The sequence below is a fragment of the Artemia sp. Qi Xiang Cuo genome, chromosome 10, assembly GCF_049724085.1.
Source record: "Artemia sp. Qi Xiang Cuo chromosome 10, ASM4972408v1, whole genome shotgun sequence".
NCBI lineage: Eukaryota > Metazoa > Arthropoda > Branchiopoda > Anostraca > Artemiidae > Artemia > Artemia sp. Qi Xiang Cuo.
In genome coordinates, this window is record NC_142803.1 from 66,134,890 (window position 1) to 66,160,128 (window position 25,239).

General features: G+C 34.0%; 1 long non-coding RNA gene across 1 annotated transcript in view; it reads right to left on the reverse strand.

Moving 5' to 3' along the window:
- The window catches only part of LOC148948060 (uncharacterized), a 28,923-nt gene extending 5,842 nt beyond the window's left edge, over nucleotides 1–23,081 (reverse strand). Inside the window, exon 1 of the long non-coding RNA XR_016142341.1 lies at nucleotides 22,159–23,081. This is a non-coding gene — a long non-coding RNA (uncharacterized LOC148948060). The remainder of the gene's footprint in view (nucleotides 1–22,158) is intronic.
- Between the last annotated feature and the right edge of the window lie 2,158 nt (nucleotides 23,082–25,239).

A 25,239-nucleotide genomic window follows, 5' to 3' on the forward strand; every position in this document is an offset into this window, starting at 1 on the left:
GAAATGATAAAACTTAAAGAAATGATTTAAGGATTCTTTGAACCAAAACATTTATACAAAGCAGTAAAGTACATCAATAATATTCAAGACCCAAGATCTGATTCATACTCTTGGAAAAAAGTAAGCTAGTGTAAAATATTTCATTGGAAACTGGGTACATAGTTTGAAGCTGCAAATTATTTTTTACAAGTTCATCTTGCCACAAATGCAAAACAGATAGATGGAGTTATCAGGCCTCATTTTTAATCCAAATCAGCTTAAATTTTGTTTCACGAGCCCAATAATCTCAGCAAATCAATTTGAAAACATCTGGTTTTTTGCTTGGCCTAAGAAAAACAGCAAGAAAGGCCAATTATCGGCAACCAGTACAACTTTTATTACGATCAGTTAAACTAACACTTACAGCACTCAATTATTTCGAAGAGCCAAAAATAGATTCTTCTTCAATCTTTAGAAGTAACTTTATCTGAGAATAAGAGCTATTACTCTGTATTTAAACATTCTAATTTTATTTCAAAGCCTAATTCTGTTGTTTCTTAGAGTGTTGATGTTTACAGACTGATAGCATTGGTTTTAGATTACAAGTTTACTTGGTGCAAAAATAGTTTCCAAATAAATAAAACGAGATTTATAAAGAGTTTTTGGAGCTTTAGTGATTTTAAGTCTTTAGCCTAATTGAATTATTCTAAGTCAATACAGTTTAGAACTAATTGGTAACTTCTAATAATTGGTAAGAGCAGAATTTGTACCATCACTCCCTCCCTTTTATTGAGGCGCTACATATGTTTCTGAAAATATTTCTATATGGGATTTTCATAGACTGGCATTCAAATTAATTAAATCCTAATAACTTGAAATAAGAAGAGAAGAGGCTGATAAATCCAGGCAAATGTTAAGGGATCTGAAAAACCAGCAACTGGACTTCATAAAAACAAACGAAAAAGTTCACCTCAATTTTTTTCCACATAGACTTCCTCTTGAAACAAGATTCACAAGCAATGCATGAAATTTAAAAGCCGATTTTAGATTCAAATCTTTGATTCTTCTAGGTCTTCGTGGCAAAAAACACTCTAGAGGATCCTTTCAAGCTGCTTAGAATGCTAATTTCAGAAAATTTTCTAGGAAAGACAAGGATATCCTTGGGCAGGGGTTCTCAAACTGTGGTACGTGTACCCCTTGGGGGTACGCAAAAACTTTTTATGCGGTACCTGGCTGGCCAACAAAAAAAGACCGTTTATTTCTAGGAAAGGTACAGTTATCAGAATTGTCCTTTTCTGACTCTCGAGAGGTGTCAGTGGGACAGGTTGACGTGAACGCGTCTCTAAGGCTTAGTCATTAGAGTGTCTTTGAAGGCCGGCCAGTCTCTCGTGTCACTACTTTTGCAGAACAAATAAAAATGTTGTAAAATCATCTTGCATTGGTCATTTGATTGTGACTACTGATGAAAACCATACTATTGGCGAAAATCTAATCTTCCCTGCCGCAGCAGAAATTGCATGTTTGGACTGAAAGAGGCAAAACGAATTAAATCAATTATATTGTCCAACGATACAGTTTGCTAAGTACATCTTGAGCTCTTAAATGGGCCCTAATAGTATTTTATTTAAATTGTGAAAGAACATAAAATAAGCACCAAGTGATGTTTTCACTTTCATCCTAGCTAAATTATATAGTCCAGTGGAAAGATACCCTTAAATTTATGCACCCCCACCACCCTAATGTGCAAATATATACCCTGAATTGTCAACAGCAAAGTTTTGAATTGCAAAATTCAGTGCTATTTTTGTTGATGGTATTTGAAAAACTTGAAATGTAAGGAAAACAGTTTATAATTTTGTTACCCAATAAATAAGGTTTGAATCATTATAAATAAGCAGTTTTTGAATATATTACTCTTGAAAAACTTATTTATAAACTAGAGATATATTTTAAACAACGTTTCAATAACTTAACTACTGTTGATAACTTCTTTGGGTGGTTACAAAAATGAATAGGGTACCTTTAGGGCTCCTTTAAGGACTCAAGCTGCAATTTGATAAAGAAGCAATTATTGAATAATGAAAGAGCATGAAAAAAGGCATAAAGTGATGCATTCACTTTTATCCTAGCAAAATTATTGTGACACCAGCAAATTTACTCATATGTTAGCTTGTAGACCTATCTGTGAAAGTTTCATTTTCCTAACCTAACCCCTTTCCAAGATAGCCAAAAGTAGTTAAAGTAGAATTTTACCTTATTTTTTCAACCATGTCACCTTCTGAAGAGAAGCTATTCTATATCTTTACCTATTTTGAAAAAAAAAATTAGGCAGGGAAGGGACAAAAATGTAAGGTTACGGGAAGATTATATTTGGAGTTTTAAGTAGGATGTTCAATAAAGATTAATCACTCTTTTTTAGTTAGTGTTTCCTTCTAAGTAGGCCAATCTTTATTTTTGAAGCTATGTTACATGTCTAGCCTCAACGTCAACCCAAAAATAAAATCCTAATTATGGAATCACCTGTTGAAAAAACTAATAACTTCGAAGTCTAATTAAACAAGTTTGTACCTTTTTTTAGGCTTAACCTTTCAGCTCAGCTAATTGATTTAAGTTTAAATGTAGATCAGTCTACTCTTTAACCAGTTTATTAACTAGGCTCTGTAGACAGTGCCATCTGTTTTTTATTCTTAGTTATTTGCGTTTTCAAGTTATAGAGAGCAAACCTTTTAAAACCTCTTTAAACAAATTTTTAGTTTGGAATTTTAAAAGGTTTTCGCAAAGCAAGTTTCGTTTTTCGTTGCTTACTTAATCCATAAATACACTAATGGTAAAATGATAAATTGGTTATCTAGTAAAACTTAATTAAGAAAAAATTAGTTTTTTCATCTGAAAGCATGAAGGAACATTAAAACTAACAGAAATTATTACGTATTTGAGGGGATTTGTCCCCTCTTATAAACCTCGTTCTTTACGCTAAAGCTTTAATTTTTATTCCAATTATTTATGAACGACTCCTGAAACGCAAAGGCTGTTTAATTAGAATAATAACCTTGATAAAAGTTCAAGAAAGAACTTTAGCGTCAAGAGGTGGTATAGATGAAGGGCACAGATCCTAAAATAAGTCATAATTTTTCTTTGTTTTAAATCTTAATACTCCTCCTTAATTTCAGTCGATTTTTTTTTTTAATCAATGATTATTTTAAATAGCTCTGAAAAATACAGCCACCTCCAGGGCGAAGCCCCGGCTCCCTCAAAAAATTCCTCAATGGACAAATCCTGTCACATAAACCTCCCCCCCCCCATCCGCCAGAAAAATTCCACAAAAAAATATCGGTAGACTTCTCAATAGCCTACACTATATGTAAATAATGGGAAAAGTTTATAACTTGCAGCCCTTCCTCTGGAGGCTTAGGAGAGTCAAATATCCATAGGTGTAGTTACTAGATCTTTTGGCTATGCAAAACAAAACAGCTATATCAAAATTTGATCAGACAATATTAGTAAAAAGAGCCGTGGGAGGGGGTTTGCTGCCCTCCAATATTTTTGGTCACTTAAAAAAGGCACTAGAACTTTTATTAAGATTATTTTATGTTTTATGGGTGTTTCTCTCATTTCCAAGCAGTGTTGCCATTTTTCAACCATTCAATTCAAGTATTTTAGCTAAAACTTTGTTTTTAGGTCACCCACATCCAACACGGAGCTCGTCACGGACTGTGCAAATAATAATCGTATTTTCAGGCACCGAATTTGAAACGTGTTTTGAGCGGATTAAAAGGCCCCAGAAGCTTGGAAGATTGCCCGGGTCTTTCCTGCTTAAAAAACATCTAGTGACCCCGAGTCTTACCGACCTATATCTGTTTTACCAGCTTTCAGTAAAGTCCTTGAAAGGCTTTTACTATCACGAATTGATCTTTTTGCTGAAATTACTGAATTTGCTGAAATTGCTGAAATTTGCTGAATACGTTTGTAATTCTCTTAAAACCAGACAGGCCAAAATGGCAGTCCTGTTCGACTGATCAGATGCCTATGGAAATTTAGTTCATTATAAATTGATTGATCTTTTAATTAATCTGGGTTTTCCATACTCTTTCATAAATTTCATGAAGTCCTTTTTAAGTGATAGAAATTTTCATGTTCAAGTTAATGAGTATAGAGGAGAGATGAACCCCATTACTAGAGGATTTCCTCAAGTAGCGATCTTGAGTCTTCTTCTGTTCAATTTGTATGTTTCAGAATTCTTAAGTTTCAATTCGCAGGTCATTGTTTGGCCTTTACGCAGATCATGTGATTATTTGGAAGTCCGGAAAAGATATTGTACATATTCAAGGTCTTATTCAACAGGATATAAGATTAATTCAGAGATTCTCTTCAGGTTTTGGTTTTCCAATTTCAAATAGTAAAACCAAAGCCATTACATTTGCTAATTGCTCAAGAGATCCTCCCAATTCACTTCAAATTTTCTCTAATAAAATTCCACATTGCAACTCAGTGAAGCTACTTGGCCTATGAATAGATTCAAAAATGTTATAGCATGCACATATTAACTCTTTGAAATCCATGGTCATTCGGAGACTTTGTGTTCTGAAGAGACTTGCTGGAAGTAAATGGGGATGCCACCCTAGAGTTATTTTTGTAAATTATATATCCTATCTAATCTAGAATAAGGTATCCAATTGTTCTTTATCTTTTCATCATCTGCATTTAAAACCCTAGAATCTTTACAAAATTCAGCTATTCGAATTGCTCTGGGTTTGAACAGGCATACTCCCCTGTCTAAATTAAAACAACTGTCTGGTTTGGATTCTCTAAGCGAAAGAGCATCCAGTCAAAGGAAGAAATACTTCTCGCGAATTCATGCTTATGTGAGCAAGCATGTTATGCATAATCATATCTTTGCTTTGAGGGCAGCTTGCACCAATGGCCAGTCATCTGGGAATCATTTTTAATTGAAGGTCCCAAATTGGAGTCAGTACTCCCTCTAAGCTTACCCCTTTCATGACACCCTGCCTTTGGAAAATGAGTCCACCTATTTGTCAAGCAGAACTTATTCCAACACATAAAAACCAACTTCTCAGTCATGAGATTCAGACTATTTTGGCTGAGAGATGTCGAAATTGTACCCCAATCACAGGAAAATCTTCTCAGATGGATCTGTTCAGGGTGAGAGAGCTGGAGCAGGAGTATGTATTCCATCACTGAACCCTAACCTTTTTTCACCCCTTCCTTTGGGATTTTCCATTTTGTCAGCTGAATTAAGTGCCATTCGATTGGCCCTAGATGTTTTCATAAATTATAGCATCGTAGAGGAGAATATTCTTTGCCTTTCTGTCTCCAAATCGGCAATACTTTTGCTGAAAAAAATTAATAGAATTGTCAAGGATAAGGACCTATCCAACATTAGAAGACAGCTTCTGAACCTCCAGGCTAAAGACAACCATATTTATTTCCGACATGTTCCAAGCCATAAAGATATCAAATATAATGATACTGCTCATTTACTGGGAGCCAAGGCTTCTTTGTTAAACCCAAGTCCAACTCTCTGAACTCAATTTACGTGATATTATTAGGCAAAGATCGAATGTTAATCACAGTAATTTGGTTCTATATCCTTTTTATACTAGATGATACACAGTGCTATATTACCGTCTAAAATCAGGTTCCCTTCTAAGAAGGGGTGTCGTTTGGGGGTAGCAAAGGGTGGGGGGGGGCAGTTGCCCCCCAAAAATGTGGAGAAAACCTGTCCTTGTTGGTTCCCCAACTATCTGTCTTTGGTGGGGGAGGGTGCCCATATTTTCTATAGTATTTAGCTGCTAATCTCTGAAGGTCATGGAAACGGTCTGCTATCTCTTTAGACGGTGACCCTCGGCCTCCGTCATGCCAGTTTGTTTTACATTTTTCCTCTTCTATGTTCACCCTTTTTTGTACTGTTTCATATTTTAAATTTTATTGGTCTCCTGTGTTATTTATTGAAATTTGGTCAAATATTTTCGTGACCCCGCCAATTTTTATTTTTGTTTCTACTAGTATTATATACTGATCTAAAATTTCAGGTTTTTGCGATAATATTGGTCCTAATAACTTTTTTGGTAACCCTTGGGTAAAAGTATGTAGTTGTACTTTCTCTACTGTCTCGTCATTTCCGCTTTTCTCTAATTGTAAACACACGGATCTACAAATTTTGTCTGCATATTCCCTGATACTAGTTGAGGTATCGAATCTGACTTCCTCTGTTCTTAGCCTCTCGGAGATGCTTATCTCTATGAATCTTATTTTAAAAGATTCAATTAGAGTACTGATGTCCTTCGGCTCTTTTTCCTTAATTGCTTCAAAATATTTAAGGGCGCTTCCCTTTAATCTGGCTGCAACACATTGCTCTTTGACCTTATCTTCAAACAATTCTGTTAGTTCGTCGAAAATTTTTAATTTTTCGATAAATTCATTTACATCTGAATTTCCCGCGTATTCTGGTATAATTTTTGCAATTTCAAGTACTGTTGATAGGGAAGTCATTTTTTCCTCTGGTAAAGCCATTTTATTTCAATCTACTATTTTTATCTAGCCTTCTCAACCCAGTTTTTCTAGCGATCACCAGTTGTTGTGAAGTATTATTTGTGGTATTGGGGGGTTGTAGTCGTAGATGCCTTTATTCTCCCTTTATAGCGGAGATAACTCTGGCCCTAAGGTAATTAAACTTTGGTAGCGTGCCTTAGGCTATGACTGAGCTAATGAGGCGTAGCGACTGAGTAAGTTTGAGAGGCTAAATATAGATCGTAGAGAGGTCGTCTAAAATACAATACTTTTATTCATTTACCATATAATAATCGGATATAATCTGTCTACTGGGACTGGCTGTCCCAAGTAGCCCACAAGTCTCAATAAAACAACAATAAAATATAAATAAGATCTTAGGCACTTACAATGATAAGACAAAGTCCCAAAGTATTTCCAAAACAACGGACCAGAGGTGAGTCCGGCATATATTTTGTATAAGATTTTCCCTTCCAATAAAATGTATCTTTTATACATTTTTCTCAACCACACCTTCCCACGTATTCGCTAGGAAGTGGTAATTTCTCAATTTTCCGTTAAACAGAATTTAGCTGGCTATATATTCCTTATCTTAATAAAAAGTGGTCTTTCCAAACTTCATATTTGCGTCATATATATTTTTACTAAATTAATAATTAACTAATATTAGAAAGCTTTACCACACTTCGCCCCAGCAAAACCAACTCAAATTTAACTAATAGTTCAGAATACGGAATTTCAGGTCCACGGGAAATTATAACAACAGCACGTTTCTGGATTCTTTCGATGCGGTTAGATTTTTCCAGAGTTAAGCCGAAATACCACACAGGGGTAGCATACTCCAAAAGCGGTCTAGTAAAAGTACAGTAAATTCTTAAAAGATGGGTTGGTGGAACGCGAAATTTTGTCATTAATTTTAACATTTGTAAGCTAGCGTTACCTCTCTTCACCAACTCTGTAGTGAGCGCTTCCCACTTTAGATCAGAAGTAATGGTTATTCCTAGTAATGTAGTTTTATTTACAATTTGTTGTTCAGGGGCAGGGGGATTAAAAGTAGGGTTAAAATTCTTAAAAAAATAAAATGGTAAAATTTTACTCTTTTTTTCATTCACGGTCATCAGTGAAGACGCCGACTCCTGTCTCACTTTTTGATGATTGCCGCAGTTCTGCTGGAGTCACCTTTACCACATATTTCTATTATGCTTAAGTCATCGACGTACTTCCATCTACTTTCCATATCACTGGCAATGTTGTTGATCATGACTAGGAATAAAATTGGGCCTAAAATAGTCCCTTGAGGAACTCCAAAAAAACGTCTGAGGATCTGAAAAAACTTTTTTATACTTTACTCTTTGAAATCGGCTAGATAAAAAACTTCGAATAACAGAAACTAAATTAGGATGTACAGAAAATTCCACAAGTAGCTTTTGAATTAATATATCATGCTGTATTAAATCAAAACCTTTTTTAAAATCGATTGTTATAAGGTTAAGCCATCTACCTGGTTCAACCACATGTTTGAAAATAAAATCAAGCAGACGAATCAGGTAATGTGTCGTGGACGTCTTTGACATATTGCCAAATTGCTTTCGATCAATTAGTAGTTCAGTTTGAATTTTTAACCATTTTGCTAAAAAAATTTCATAAATTTTGCTAAAAGTGGGTGTTAAAGTTATCGGTCTTACTCCATCAAAATCCAGCTCAAGTCTTTTTTTCGGAATAGGAGTAATATACCCAGTTTTCCAAATGGACGGGTATTCATGAGTAGTTGAAATCGAGTTAAAAATATTAGTCAAAGGGTGAGCAATCTTGTCAGGGAAAGCTTTCAGTAATTCCACAGGAACATCAATAGGGGTTATACTTGTTCGCTTCAGCTTCTTTATTTTAATAAAAACTTGCTTTTCACTGATTTCCGCCAGCGCGTCTATCGATGTTGTTGACGGGAGATCCCCCATCTGTTCAGACAAAGAAGGGAGTGACTGTACAATTTTTTTAAATGTTTATTTAACTGGTCAGCTGTGTCTTTATCACTTTGATCCAGACCAAAATTTAAACTATTAGCATCTTTGCCAGAAATTTTTTTTTATTTCCTTGTACCATGCTGAAGTTTTGTTTTGGAGAAGGTGTTCAACTTTTGAATTATAATATGAAGCGGCAGCCTCTCTTGTCATTTTTCGAATCTTATTATGTAGTTTATTTGCTTCTTTTTCTCTTTTGTTTTTTCGTAGTTGAGTTTTTTTTCAAATTGAATACTTTATTTCGTAAGTTATGTACGGCCTATCAGAGTTGCAGCGTTTGGCGGTTTTCTCGGGAAAACATTCTTCATACTTGGTTCGGATTTTGTTTTGAAGAATCGATGCTTTTTCATCAGGAGAATCCGAGGAGTATACGTCTTCCCAGCTCTCTTCTGAAATCCATGAACCGAACTTAAATAGACCATTATCATTTAGAGGTCTATATGAAAAAGTTTCAATAACGTATTTGATTTTATACGAAGGAAGGGGATTCCAATGCAGCATGAAATGGTAGCTTCCGCCAAGAGGTGGGAGCTCTTGGGGGTTCTGGTAATATTCAGAAACGTTTGAACATATAACATCAAGTGAAGTTTTTGTCGTGGGAAACGAAACTACTTGTTTTAGTTTGTTATTTTTAAGAAAAAATTTAGTTTTACATCATTTTTATCACCAGTTAAACAAATGCCAACGTTAGGGTATTTTGTTGTCACGTAATCTAAGCTTAAAGAAAGCTTATTTATAAAAATCTTTTTTTCTGAGGAGCTTGTTGACTCGGTGAAGAGTAAAAAACGCAAACAGCTTTATTAGAAACTCTTCTTGGGAGTCGTTTGGGCCGAACGAGGACCCATAAAATCTCATAACACTTATTCAAGTGTGGTACACTATTTTTTTTAGGTGCAAGCTCATCCCAAACCATAAACAACAAACCACCTCCTTTTTTACCAAGGGAGTGGTCATCGGGTCGTAGCTTAATAAACTCGGTAAAACTCTTAATTTTGAGATGATCACTACTTTGCCAAAAAGGGCACTAGAACTCTTGATTTCCAATCGAATGAGCCGCCTTTGAAGTTTCTAAGACGACCCCTTCCATATGAAGTGCCTCTGGAAAAAAAAATTATATTAATAAAACATTTGAGCCGTATGGCCTTTACTGTAGGCACCTCTATAGCATTGCCTCTGATACTCCATATCCCATATGCTCTGCTTTTCTGCCATATCTGGGTATATTGTCTCGAACGTCACGCCAGTGTCTTTCGATGTTTTGTGTGTGAGCACCTGTTGCAGGCTCAACAAAATTTATACTGTGGTTGACGCGTAAATGCTGATAGCCCTGGCTAGCCAGGCAATCGTAGGCCCTCCAACAGTTGCTGATAATTGTTGTCCCTGGCAGGATTTGCTTTTGGACAATTCCCACCAATGTGACACTACTTCTATCCGGCACAGAAACCATGAATGAATTACCAGTTCCTCGCTCTATTCCACCAAATACCCATTTACCCTTGATGCAAATATCCTAGTGTTGAGCCTACATGGTTGACCCAACGATTGCGCTTGTTTAGTCACAGGTTGCATTAATTTAACTTTGGCAGAAATTTTGAGTTTGGGGGAAGGGGGATTTCAAAGATATCTTCCCATAACATAATTTATCCTCTAAAGTTGATTCTGATGTTTGTAGCGTTCTATGTCTTAGCGCTTTAGAAATATTTAAAAAAACTTCTAAAGTAAAATTTTGGAAAATTTTGAGTTTGGGGAGACGGAGGATTTAAAAAACCTCTTCCCGTGATATATCATGTCCTGTTAATTCAATTCTGATGTTTTTAGCACTGTATCTATTAGTGCTTTAGAAATATTTTAAAAGCTTCTAAAGTAGAATTTTGGAAATTTTTGAGTTTGGGGGAAGGTGGATTTCAAAAACATCTTCCCATAACATAATTTATCCTCTAAATTTGATTCTGATGTTTGTAGCGCCCTATATCTTAGCGCTTTTGAGATATTTAAAAAAGCTTCGAAAGTAAAATTTAGGAAAATTTTGAGTTTGGGGGAAGGGAGATTTCAAAAACATCTACCCATAACATAATTTTTCCTCTGAAGTCGATTCCGATATTTGTAGCGCTCTATCTATTAGTGCTTTGGAAATATTTAAAAAGCTTTTAGAGTAGAATTTTATAAAATTTGGGGGAAGGGGGATTTCAAAAACATCTTCCCATGACATAATTTGTCCTCTAAAGTTGATTCTGATGTTTGTAGCACTCTATGTCTTAGTACTTTAGAAATATTTGAAAAAGCTTCGAAAGTAAAATTTGGAAATTTTTGAGATGGGGCTGACGGGGGATTTTCAACGACTCTTCCCGAGACTTAATGTGTCCTCTGAAGTTGATTATGATGTTTTTAGCACTGTATCTATTAGTGCTTTAAAAATATTTTAACAGCTTCTAAAGTAGAATTTTGGAGAATTTTGAGTTTGGGGGGAAGGGGGATTTCAAAAATATCTTCCCATAACATAATTTATCCTCTAAAATTGATTCTGATGTTTGTTGCGCTCTGTCTTAGTGCTTTAGGAATATTTAAAAAAGCTTCTAAAGTAGAATTTTAGAAAATTTTGATTTTAGGGGAAAGGGGATTTTAAAAACCTCTTCCCGTGATATAACGTGTCCTCTGAAGTCCATTCTGATGTTTTTAGCACTCTATCTATTAGTGCTTTAGAAATATTTTAAAAGCTTCTAGAGTAGAATTTTAGAAAATTTTGAGTTTGGGGGAAGGGGGATTTCAAAAATATCTTCCCATAACATAATTTATCCTCTAAAGTTGATTCTGATGCTTGTAGCGCTCTATGTCTTAGCGCTTTATGACTATTGAAAAAAGCTTCTAAAATATAATTTTTTAAAATTTTGATTTTGGGGGGAAGGGGGATTTCAAAAACATCGTATCGGAACATACTTTGCCCTCTGAAGTAAAATCCAATGTTCGTAGCGCTTTAGTTCTTAGCGCTTTAGAAATATTTAAAAAAACTTCTAAAGTAGAATTTTGGAAACTTTTGTGTTTGGGGGGAAGGAGGATTTTAAATACCTCTTTCCGTAGCACTATGTTTTAGCGCTTTAGAAATATTTAAAAAGCTCTTAAAGTAGAATTTTAGAAAATTTTGAGTTTGGGGAGAAGGGGATAAAAAACTTATCGTTCCGTTAATATTATGATCCCCCGAATTCGGTTCCTATGTTTGTTGTTCACGAGTAAATAGACACATATACATGGATAGAAAACCTTCTAGATTTGTAATTTAGTAATATTTGAGTTTTTGGATTAGTTGAAATTTCAAAACATATAAATGTGAGCTAACGTTTACTCTGTAGACTATACGGATGTTTTAGAAATCTATATATTGTTGACTCAGAAATATTTGAAAAGACTATAAATTAGAATTTTGGAAAATTTTGAATTTGTGGCAAAGGTGGATTTCAAAAATATCTTCCCATAACATAATTTATCCTCTAAAGTCGGTTCTGATGTTTGTAGCGCTCTATGTCTTAGCGCTTTCGAAATATTTAAAAAAGCTTCTAAAGTAGAATTTTAGTCAATTTTGAGTTTGGGGGGAAGGGGGATTTTCAAAAAATCTTACCGCGATATAACTTGTCCTCTGTATTCGAGTCTGATGTTTTAGCGCTCTATATTTAACTTATTTATAAATATTTTAAAAGCTACTAAAGTAGTGTTTGTAAAAATTTTGAGTTTTGGGGGAGGGGGTATTTCAAAAAAGTCTTCCCATCGCATATATTATCCTCTAAAGTAGAGTCTGTTGTTTGTCGCTCTCTCTGTCTTAGATCTTTAGAAATACTTAAAAAAAGCTTCTAAAGTAGAATTTTGGAAAATTTTGAGTTTGGGGGGGAGGAGATTGTCAAAACCTCGTCCCGTGATGTATAAAGTCCCCTTAAGTTGCGTCGTACTTATTAATCGCTCTATCTATTTTCGCTTTATACCTATTTTAAAATATTCTAAAGTGTAATTTCGGAGTAATTCTAACGTTTTGGAAGGGGGATGAAAAAATCATAGAACAATCGAATATATTACAACCAGAAGTTTAGTCAGTTGAGCGTTTTGCACGAGTTATTATCGATTTAGATCTACTCTGAAAATCTCCCAAAGCGGAATTTTGAAAACTTTTGAAATCGGGAAGAGGAGGAATTTTCAAAGAATCTACCCGTCAGAAAGCGTGTCCTCTAAAGTCACATCGGATGTTTTTATCACTCTATTTCTTATTGCTTTATAAATATTTAAAAAGCTACTAAATCAGAATTTTAGAAAATTTTGAGTTTGGGGGGAAGGGGGATTTTTAAAACCTCTTCCCTGGATATCACGGGTCCTCTGAAGTCGATTCTGCTGTTTTTAGTACGGTCCGCCTTTTTAATTTTTAGATTTTTAAAAAAGCTTCAAAAATTGAATTTTGAAACAAATTTAGTGTTTGAGGAAGAGGGATTACAACCTTATCTTCATCAGAAGTAAATTATTTTAGAAATTTTGTCCTTATTTCCTTTGCACTCTATGTCTTCGCGCTTTGGAAATATGTAAAATGTTTATAATTACTCTAAAGTAGAGTTGTTGAAATTTTTGTGAGTGGGGGGAGGGGGGATTTCAAAAAAATCTTCCTGTGATATAGTTTGTTCTCTGAAGTCGATTCTGATGTTTTTAGCACTGTATCTTTTAGTACTTTAGAAATATTTAAAAAGCTTCTAAAGTAGAATTTTGGAAAAATTTGAGTTTGGGGGGAAGGGTGATTTCAAAAACCCTTCCCATGATATAACGTGACCTCTGAAGTCGATTGTGATGTTCTTAGCACTCTCTGTCTTAGAGCTTGAGAAATATTTAAATAGCTCCTAAAGCAGAATTTTAGAAAATTTTGAGCTTGGGGAGAAGGGGGATTTTAAAAACCTCTTCCCGTGATATAACGTGTCCTCTGAAGTCGATTTTGATGTTTTTAGCACTCTATGTCTTAGTGCTTTAGAAATATTTTAAAAGCTTCTAAAGCAGAATTTTAGAAAATTTTGAGATTGGGGGGAAGGGTGATTTCAAAAACATCTTCCCATGACATAAATTGTCATCTAAAGTTGATTCTGATGTCTGTAGCGCTCTTGGGTGATTTCAAAAACCTCTTCCCGTGATATAAGGTGTCCTCTGAAGTCGATTCTGATGTTTTTAGTACTCTATCTTTTAGTACTTTAGAAATATTTAAAAGCTTCTAAAGTATAATTTTAGAAAATTTTAAGTTCAGGTGGAAGGAGAATTTCAAAAACATCTTCCCATGACATAATTTGTCCTCTAAAAAGGATTAGGTTATTTTTACTGATCTCTCTTGTGAAATCCTTTCCTTAATTAATACAGTTTAAATGGTCTTTATCGACAGAGTTGTTTGGCATGTGCCTGCTACCCTTAAAGGTAAGGGTGCCTGATAAGGCAAGTGTGACATCACAACAAACCTGGTTTGATATACCATAAAGAAAGTCAGCATGGGTTGAAAATTAAATGGCTTAGGACTTAAATAGGATTTTGGAATAAATTTTAATGAACAAGGTTAAAAGCAGAAGTTGTGTAAGGTAAGCAGTGATTTATATTTATGATAGTAATATAGGATGAAATATGAGTTAAAAACAACTAGTAATGTGCAGTAATTTACCATTATATATAGGGGGGATGAGTGGGGGTAGGTACTTCGGTAAAATTCTATTTCAACTGCTTGTTGCTATCTTGGAAAGGGGTTAGACAAATGAAACCTTCAGTTATGAATCCAGGGCCAAAAACACAATCTGAAAAGGTATTACTAAGCTTCCATGTTAACCCTCTTCTGATTTCCAAGTCTTAGAAATTTGCCTACTTGGCAGGTTATACCTATTGAAATTTTGACAACACAACATATTACCATAATTTTCAGTTATCAGTTTCTTTTTCTCTTGTTTTAGTTCTGAAAATGCAATTCCTATTATTTGAGTAGAATTTAAAGCCATATCGATGCGTTTTTTTCTAAATTTAGAAAATATATTTACAGATCTTTGAAACGTCATAAATTTGGATTGAGCTAAGTTGTGAAGCTGAAAATAGTTTTCTTGTACTTAATTAAAGCAGAAGATCTATTTTGCAAGGTTTCAGTGTCAGAGCACAAAGATTTTGAAAGGTCATCGAAGGTCACTGCTCTCTAAAGGGGGAAGGAGTGGAGGCAGGTACTTCAAAATACCTTCCTATGACATACTTTAATCTACCTTTTTTCCCTGAGGTAAAATGTTGTTTTGTTGAAACTTCAATAGGTATAGGCCATAGACCTGTCAAGCTGGCGAATTTCTAAGACTTAGAAATCATAAGACAGTTAATGTGGAAGCTTGGTAATACCTTCCCAAATTATGGTTTAGACCCTGGATTCATAACTGAAAGTTTCATTTTCCTAACCTAACCCCTTTCCAAGATAGCAAAGAGTGTAAACAATTTACTTACATGTCTGTCAGTTAGAAGTATAAAACCTCTTAAGAAAACTGAAAGTTTAATTCTGCCCTTGAATGTTCCTAAAAATGAATGGAAGGTCTAGCCTTAAGAAACAATGGTAGATTAGCCTCCTCCCTATAATGCCAAGCATTAACAATGCTAATACCAATTTCATGTCGTGTATCATAAAGCAATTAATGTTTACATTTCACAGAAATAATTAACTCCATTTTTTTTTCCAGGGAGGGGGTGAAAGAGGGTTATATATCCAGATAGTCACGGGGAATGGGATATATAATGTTTGTTTCTTCAAATTTTTGGGAGGTGCCTGCCCCCCCCCCCCAAACAACACCCCTGATTATGAATTAACTTTTTGATTTTCAGAATGGAATGATTCAAAACTACTTGTTTTGATTCACATCTCTATTTAACTTTGATAGTAACTTCACTTTGAAGCTTTATCCTTTTTATCATTTCACTCTGTGCAATTTACTGGTGTTTCAATATTTGCTCTTCTACTAAACCACTGTTTATCTTAGCTAGATATATTTGAAATCTACCTTCCTTTTAGAGTAAACAAATTTGTTCTCCTCTATGGAATAGAATTGGAAAGCATCAGGGTTAAGCATTTCAATCCACCTCTTGCAGCCTTATTTATCATTTCTGGTGCTTGTACCCTATTTTGGTTTTGTTGTGGGAGGGGGGAGGGGGGCTAGTTGATTGATGTGAGGGAGTTAGAACTTATTCTAAATTACCCAGTTGACATTGTAAGATAAAAGAGTACCACAATTGAATGTTTGATTCACTCATCTATCTAATTGAATGCTGATGGGTTCTGATGAAGTTGTGTTACCTTTATCTTGTAATATTACTTATAAATCAAAAGAGGTGAATTTGAAAGTATCTTTTTCTTCTTTACATTAGTTACCTAAATTTGCAGTTCAGAGGAAATTAAGATCCATCTTGATCTGTGAATTGCTCCATACTTAGTGATGTGAATGATTAAACATCAAACGCATCAAACTGGTACTTCCAGGGAACACAATTCCATTTGACATCTAATAACTTCTTGAAAGCTTCATCATTGGGTGCTGAGACTGTTGTATTTGAGAGACTAAGTGGTTTAGTACATGGCTGGAGAAAAAACTGTTGGTGGTGTTGAGTTTAGACAGGTGGCTTGAATAGCTTCTTTGAATATCCCCTCCTGTCAGTGCCAACATTTTGGTAAGTTGACAAATTAATTAGGGGGGGGTCGTATATTCATTAAGCAGATAAGCTCTTTTTTTTAATAAAACCAGTGGAGATAATTTCAGTTTTTTAAAGTGTTAATCATAATGCTTGTCTCTCATCTTTGTTGCTGCATTTGCATCTCGTCAAGAAGCAGCATGGCACCCCTGTAATTGGCTGATGCTATGCACATACCAAAATCAAGCACTGCAATGACTAGGGTCTTGTGCAGCCTCACAAAAGCATAGGAAGACCTACTAAATATTGTTTTTTTTAAGAGTGCTAAGACAGTTTGAATAAGGCACAATCTTCCTGCAGTTTTAATGAAATTTACCTTGGTTGTTAATATGGATTATCTTTGTTAACTCCAGAGCTCACAATAATTTAGGAAATTAAGATTTTTCCTAGTTTCATATTATGTTAGTTTCCAACCCTGTTTAAAAATTTCTTTATCTATCCATTTTACAATGCACTATTAAAACTGGGGGCATAACAGATAAAGCTGGGACTAACATACACTAAATGAGAATATATATTTCTAGCATACTGTTTAGAGGTGGAGAAGTCTTGAAATTGCCCTATTTTGTTTGTTCTGAGTCCTTACCTAGATTGAAAATTATTTGCCTTTTATGACCTCCCTTTTTTCATAAGGTAGTATATTACTAATATATTTTTAGTCATAAAGGGACAGTTTATGTTTGCATGCATGGGTATGAAAGGAATTTTTCCTAAGGGATCTGATATGAAGAGAAGCATACTTTTTTGCTAATTTTCCCTCAGACGCTATAAGCTACTTTACCCAATCTTAGGAAAAGTTCTCCATGTATAAATATGTATTTCTGGTTTTTGTCTTACATCTCTGAATTCCCAGACTTTTCCAAAGATTCTTGAGGCTCAAACAGATAAATAGGGTTTTATATTTATTGTGTGAAAGGCTTAAAGTTTACTATAATGGTAAATGATTGAATATAATGGTAAGTTTATATGTAACAGCATGTAGCAAGGCCATTACATGATATAAAAAGACAAAGGAGAAAAAATTGAAAAATGATTCAAATATAGATTTTCTCTGTTGTTCTTAATTTAAGATGAAAATTTCCCAAAGTTTAGCTTTTATTATACTTTTTTATTTCCTTAAAGCTTATTATAATTTTGTAGGAGCTTTGTTGATATCTTTATAGAAATTAATGTGTTTGAGAATAATTTATTCCTCTTTTTTTATGAAGATAACTTACTTTCCCATGAGAGGTAGGAAACTTTTTTGCAGTATTTTCTTTAATGTATCCAGTTTTACTTTCAAAAACAAGTTTTTTATTAATTCAAAATATAATTATTGAAAAAATGGACAAACTATTTCTGCTGCTCTGCACTATTTCTGTCTTTGAAAATATAGTCCTTATTTCCTCGCTACCATTTAGGCTTGAGTAATTTGTTGGGATGAAACAATGTTAATCATCTGGTGTTGCGTGGTAAATGTGTTTACTATACATAATATTCTAACAAGTCAGATCCATACAATACACAATTGGTTACTAATTTATGATAAAACCGAGTCACTTTGCTATAAAAATGTACAGCTGAAATATCCACGACTCTTTTGTCAGTTCCTGGAGGCAGAAGGAATGGCAGTGCCTCCTAAAAACTTGCCCACCCCTGAGAAATGTTAGAAGCAAGTGTGAAGCTTTCCCTTAACAAAATATAATATTTTCACCCTTAGACTACCAAATAAAAAAGATTCATGAATTACCCTTATGTTTAAAAAAAAATTTATAAAGTCATCAAGGAGCAATGAGCATATACATCAGTTCTTTTAAAACTTGGCAGGGTATGTGAGATTGAAATACCAAGGGCTTGGGATGTTAGGTCCCATTTTTGTTTTACAGACATCATATTCAGAATTAAATCCTTGTTTATTATTATCTTACATTTATTTAGTTTAAATACTTTTTCTTTATTTTTTAGTCTTCTTTCTTGATCACTAAATAAAACACACTGCAGAAAATATATTATTAAAAGTTGGTATGATAATTCTTTTGGGGTGGCAGCAAATTACTCAAATCCTGATTTTATCTGCTGGCCAATGTACACTAAATCTATAGATATGACAATACTTCATCAGACAAGAAATAGTCGGTTACACAATACATCAGCTTCTGCATTCAGGCTATGCTTGCACAATCAACAAAATTAGTACAGGCTGCAAAGACCATGTGAATTATTAAAGCTCAGCTAGAATGAGTGGCCTCGAAAGCCATGGTATCCATGCAACTGAGCTGCTAATACTCTTAAGATGGGGACTGAGAACCAGAATAATGTGCATGGTGAGGTAAGTAGACAAGCCCAAATAAGAGGGTATTATTTTTAAAGTGGGTTGGAAAGGTGCTGTAGTTTATCATCTAATATTAAGTGGAAGTAATTAACGATTTTAGGAAAACCTTAATTAAGCCACTTTATAAGAAAAGTGATAAGAGTCAGTGTGGTAATTATTGAGGCATTAGTCTGGTCTCTGTAGGTAGCAAATTACTTAGTAATATACTTTTTAGACTGAGAGATGCTGTAGGCAGAGTTTTAAGAGAAGAACAGTGCGGTTTTAGAAAAGGTAGAGGTTGTGTTGACCAAATTTTCACTCTTAGGTTAATAATTGAGAAGTGCCTGAGTTTTCAAACACCTTTGGTCCTCAGTTTTATAGATTATGAGCAAGCGTTCAATTCTGTTGAAGAAGAGCTTTAACAAAGGTTTTATCCTTGTATGGTATACCAGATAAATAGATTAATGTGATTAGTGCTATATACAAGAATAACACTGCTGCAGTTACGGTAGTAAATGAGTTTAGCAGCTGGTCTTGTATTAAATCAGAAGTTAAGCAGGGTTGTGTTCTTTCCCTTTTTATATGGATTATTTTGTTGGACTTTGTCTTAAGGAGCACAGGAAAGGCAATGGGAGATCATGGAATCAAATGGGGAGGAAAAAGTCTCATGGACTTAGATTGTGCTAATGATTTAAGCATCCTAGATGAAAGTGTGAGCAAAATGAATGAATTTTTAGATTTTTTGCAAGTTCAGGGTGCTAGAATAGGTTTAAAAATTAATGTTAAGAAGACTAGGTCACTAAGGCTAGGAATAAGTGAAGATGAAAAGGTGACATTAGGTAATGAAAAGATTGATCAGGTGGGCAGCTTCACTTACCTTGGTAGTATCATTAGTAAAGATGGTGGGAGCAGTGAAGATGTAAAAAGTAGAATAGCCAAGGCTCAAGGTGTTTTTTCACAGTTAAAAAAAAGTTTGGAAGCATAGGAAGATAAGTCTGCATACCAAGATTAGAATATTAGAAGCTACAGTGATGACAATAGTCAAATATGGCTCTGAAAAGCTGACAAAGATTTGCTAGATGTTTACCAGAGAAATTGCTTACAGATTGTTTGGGGTACCTGGCTGACTGGCCGTATTTCAAACAGTAAGCTGTACAAAAATGTGGTTCAATACCGCTTTCTAGCGCTATAATGAAAGAAAGGTTAAGATGGCTAGGGCACATTGTGCAGATGATGGATGACAGATTGCTAAAGATTGTCCTTTTCAGCCAACCATCTAGGACTAAATGGAAAGCAGGGCATCCTCGTCTGGGGTGGGAGGACGTCAAAATGAAAGATTTGAAGGAAATGGGAATTTCCTGCAAGGGTGTAAAAAGGGAGGCTTTGAATAGATTAGGATGGAGGAGCGTGCGTAGCTTTTTTGACCTCAGGTGGCTTGGTGCTGTGATGAGTTATTAGTAGCAGTAGCAGAAAGCTGCCATACTTTTATTGGCGAGAAGACAAGAATTGGTTACAGGCTGATAGGGGAAACTCTTTCTGGCTAGTAGATCTCGTGTTAAATGAAAATAATATTCTCACAATTACAAAAACCTTTAATTTTGAATTTTTCCTTTATTTAGTAATTAGCAACTCCAGGAAATGAACAATTATTTTTTAAAAGACAGCAATATCATGACCAAGACCCAATTACCAACTCTAATGTGCTTATCTGTTTATTAACCCCTTGCAAAATCTAAAGAACAGGTTTAAAAGCATATAGGTAAAGGTACAGGATTGAGTCTTTTTACTATGTTGGAAAGTTGTCTAACTAGCTGTGATTTGAGTGAACAAATTTCACAAATGCCATTCGATTTTCCCTGGTATCATTGTCACAGCAATTGCTGCAGCCTAGTTAAGAGCTGCCAAAAGTAACAATCTGGTGTTGTGATTTTCATCAACATTCTATGACTTTTATGGGATGATTCTTGCTTTTTTCGAAAATCAGGCAAGTTTTCTCAGATTCGTAGCAGTTAATGAGTAAGAATAAACTTAATGAAACCTATATATTTGAAATCAGCATAATAAGTCAATTATTTTGATATAACTATTGGTATCAAAATTTAGTTTTTTAAAGTTTGGGTTACTACTGAGCTGGGTCAGTCCTATTCAGTCCTATAAAAGTCTATTCCTGTCAAGTTGGTTGTGGCCTTAAGGCCTGAAAACCCTCATGCTAGAATTTTAAAATACAAAGAACAAGCAATAAAAGTTTTTGTCCATTGTGGCCCTTCCACTGCTGGTGTTTCCAAAAATTTCAATTCCGCTTCAAAAAGGTAGTTTAATACTTATTGTGGCAACTGTAAATTTTCTCCAGTTGGAATTGTGCTGTAAATGCTTCTCACAGTACCTTGTAAAACAGAATTTATATTTTTTACTTTCACTTTAGCAGTCATAGCCAAAACTATAACTTGTGGCTGCCTTTCTGCTATCTAATTTATTTGCAATTTTATGAACAAACAGATATGTTGAAAATACACTTAAAATGCAGTGAAATTATGACAAGACTGACTAAAAAGCCTTAACCAGTATCAAACCTAATTAAAGTTTGTAGCTCATAATAAAATGGCTTAGCAGGGAAATCTATTTCTTGAAGAGGTGTTAATGTATATATATATATATATATATATATATATATATATATATATATATATATATATATATATATATATATATATATATATATATATATATATATATATATATATATATATATATATATATATATATATATATATATATATATATTTGTTGAGATGTATTATTTAGAGAGGTCTGAGCACTGATATGTAAAATCAACAGCCAATGAGCAAAATCAACTCCTAGCTACCCCTTCCCTACTTCCTCTCCATCTGAAAATATTCCTTCTGGCACCACTGGCTAATCAATAATAGAGACAAAACAGAGGATTGATGTGACGAATTTTTGAGTAGTCAATGATTGAAACATAAAGGGTGGCCTATAACAAATCAATCTAAATTTATTTAAGAATAAAAATGCTTAATTAGTCCTTGTAAAAGTGAAGTAGCAAAATTAATAAATGTTAGGCTATATTTGAAAAGAGTGGTTGATTAATAATTTATATATTTTTTTGCAAAACGTAGCAAACTTTTAGTCGTTTTATGTAAATTTTTGAACCATTCAAACATTTCTTTTGTTAAAATAGTTTGTCTCATAAATAGCATACTAAATATCATTTCATTTTTAAGGAGATCAAGTATATGTTGAAAATACTTTTGTCCAAAGAGGGATTGACCCACAGCTCATCATCAATACTACTAACTCTCAAGAATTAAGTACTAGAAAGCCAGATGAAGTCTTTGAGGTACCACTGGGAAGTGCAGAACCTACTGAGGTACAAGAACTCTGGACAAAAGATTCATCAATAAACAATGATAATGCAGCAACACATTTATTACTTTCAATAATTCTGAGCAAAAATATCCAGTTACAGTTCAAAGGGAAAAAGAAAACTAATGATTCAATCTACGAATCCATAGCTCATGAAATGACCAACAATGGAGTTTACTTGGGAAAATATCCAATGAAAAAATAGCTGACAAATGGGATAATTAAAAAAAAATACATAGAAAATACAATGATACTTACTAGCTGACAGTGTCATCTCCTGTTGATAAACCCCCATTTTTTATGAAATTGATGCAATCAGGGGGAAGAACACAGCATTAACCCTCTGTTACTTCGTATCAGTAAGGAAACTCCTAATATAGATTCACTTTAAATCCTGTGTCCAAAACTTGTACAAAAAATGATGCATTGATGTTGGCCACTGACACTGCAGCATCATCTGATACTGAAAGTAGGAAAAATTTAGAAGGCTCAGCTTCAACTTCTACTATTTTAGTTAATTTTGAAGCCTCATCTTCAAATTCTTTTAATTTTGAAACCCTGGCCTCAACTCCACCAGCTTCAGTCACAATAGAGAGACAAAAGAGGGCAAATGAATCTCCAAATACAACTAAAAAAGAGAAAATTAATGAGTTGGCTGAAATGCCGAAGAATGTCAATGAGATGGATACGAAATTTTCCAAATTACAGGAAGCTTGTTTAGAAAATCTTAACAGAATGAAAAATGACCTAAAACAAATGCTTGAGCAAGGCAATCAATTTTTAAGAGTATTTCGAGCCTTTTGTCAGCAAAAAGAATCTAAATTAACAAGAAAAGAAACCATCACAGATCTTCTTCAGATTCAGAATAATTTTTGATCTTCTTGGTGTTGTTAGAATTTAGTTTGGCGTATTTTTTAGTTGCATTTATATAAATTTATCAGAAATTAGTGTGGAAAATTTGGCACTACCACCTCCTAAATAATGAGCCCAGTCATGCAATAAGATTTTGTTTTACATTAGCTGTGGACCATTTCTACATCAGTTGGCTTTTTTTGCTTTCCCTGTAAGTGCAACAAGTTTATTTTAATTATTATAATTTCCTAGACAATTTTTTTGGTATAAATCTGAGTGAAAGATCTTAAGCCGAACTGGCCAGCCATGACAAAAACCAACAAAGAGAAAAATCTAAAAAAAAAAACCAAACAAACGAGACTGTGGCCAGTGGAGAGAAAAGAAAACAAACAAATGCAAAACGACGCGGATATTTCGCCTGTTTCCAAACGTGGTGTATTCATCACGTAATAAACACACGGAGAACAGGATAAAAGAAAAAAAAATATAAAACTAAAAACAAATAAAACCGCCGCCAAAAAAAAAAAAAAAAAAATATAGAATTGGCGCAAACTGATTCAAGTAGGGAAAATATGCTATTATAGAGTTACTTCAGTGAGGACGCCAGAGTAACTGAGGAAAAATAAAAAAAACTGGAAATTACTTTAATTATTCTGTTGCGAAATAATGCTTTTGTTAGCTATTACTGAAGCAAATCGTTTTGGTCTAGCAGAAAAAAAAGTCCCCTGGTGATTATTTAAAATCTTAACTCCCTTATTGACTGTTGATTCACTCTTTAGAAGGTTATCATAAATTGGGTCAATATTTAAATTACCTGTGTCCCTATCTATGGAAAGGTTGGCAAAAACTTGTTTCTTAATTTCTCTGGCTTCCCTCGTCCATTGAGTGTAACTCATATCATTTGATATAGCTTAGGCTTCATCAAATTTAACTAAAAGATCCGGTTGAAGCCAAATATGCTCTGCTAAAGCTGAAACGAAAGTTTCTCGAGGCTTGCTTAATTGTAGGGTTTTTTCTATTGAGTTTCGATGTTCAATAAACCTTTCAACAAATTGTTGGTGAGTCCTACCAATATAGAACTTCCCACAAGAACACGGAATTTTATACGCCCCGCTTACTAAATTTTCCCGAGTTAAATCCTTACCAGAACTAAAAAAACTACTCATTGGTCTAAACGATTGCAACCATGTATCAATGCCCTATTTACGTAAAACCCGTGAAAGTTTCTCACACAAACCAGGTATATAGTGTAATGAAATAAAACTTTTTGATACAATTGAATCTAAAGACTGAGAAACCCCAACAACCCTACTACCATGTTTAACCCGTCTATTTTCAATTGTTCTGCCAATAAACTTAATTGCATAATATTGCAAAACAAAATATCCCTCAGATATAACAATTTCAAATCCATAAAGTCCTGTAAATTAACTCTGAGGGCTCTATTCACTAGTGAAATCACCACCCCCCCTTTTCACTGATAGAGGGTGGAAAGAATAAAAATTTAAATACCTATCATTGTGTGTTGGTTTTTCTGAAAATTGACAAAAGTAAATGGAGATCCATTTTAATTAATAAAATATCCAGAAAAGGTAACTTATTATTATCCTCAAACTCAACTGTAAATTTAATATTATAATCAAAACTATTTAAATGCTAACAAAATAGTTCTAAGGAGTCCAATCCATGTTTCCAAACGCACACCACATCATCCATGAACCTAGCACAGAAGCAAGGGGAGATTCTAAAGCTGTTTATATCGGAGGTTTCAATAGCATCTATGAATAGATTTGCCAATAAAGGAGAGAGAGAAGCCCCCATAGGTAGCCCAGAAATTTGTCTATAAAACTCCTCTCGAAATCCAAAATAAAAAGAAAATTCATTTACTAGGATAATTAGTTTCATAATGACTTCAATATCCAAACTGGCTAAAGTCACGTCTTGTATTAAATCAAAGTGTTTTTCTAATTTATAAATTTACTTTTTAAAATGTCCTCGCACCTATTTAAATCACAATTTAAATCCTTGGAAACAACATCGAAACTACAGAGTATTGAATTACCTTGTGACGTTGAATTTTTCAATTTTTAAGTGAGATCTGTCAATATTTCTAAATATGGTTTTTGCATTTACGCAGATGATCGTAATGTCACCAGCAGTTGTTGTCCTAACTATAGAAATGTGAATAAAGTAGTTGACGAGACATGTTGGGGGAGCTCCCGTCTTATGAATCTTAGATTAACCATAGATCACGGATACCGAACAACCCCTAGGACATTATTTGTTATAAAACTATGGGGTAATGTGAAAATTGTTTTTCAGTGACTACAATTTCTTTCTTGTCGATTTTACATATTTATGTGTTTTATGTGATTTATGTGATCACATATTTATGTGTTATGTGATTTTACATATTTATGTAAAACTTGATCAAAATCAAGTTTTTTGTATGTAATAGTGTCAGAAATAACGGTTTTCATTTGATTA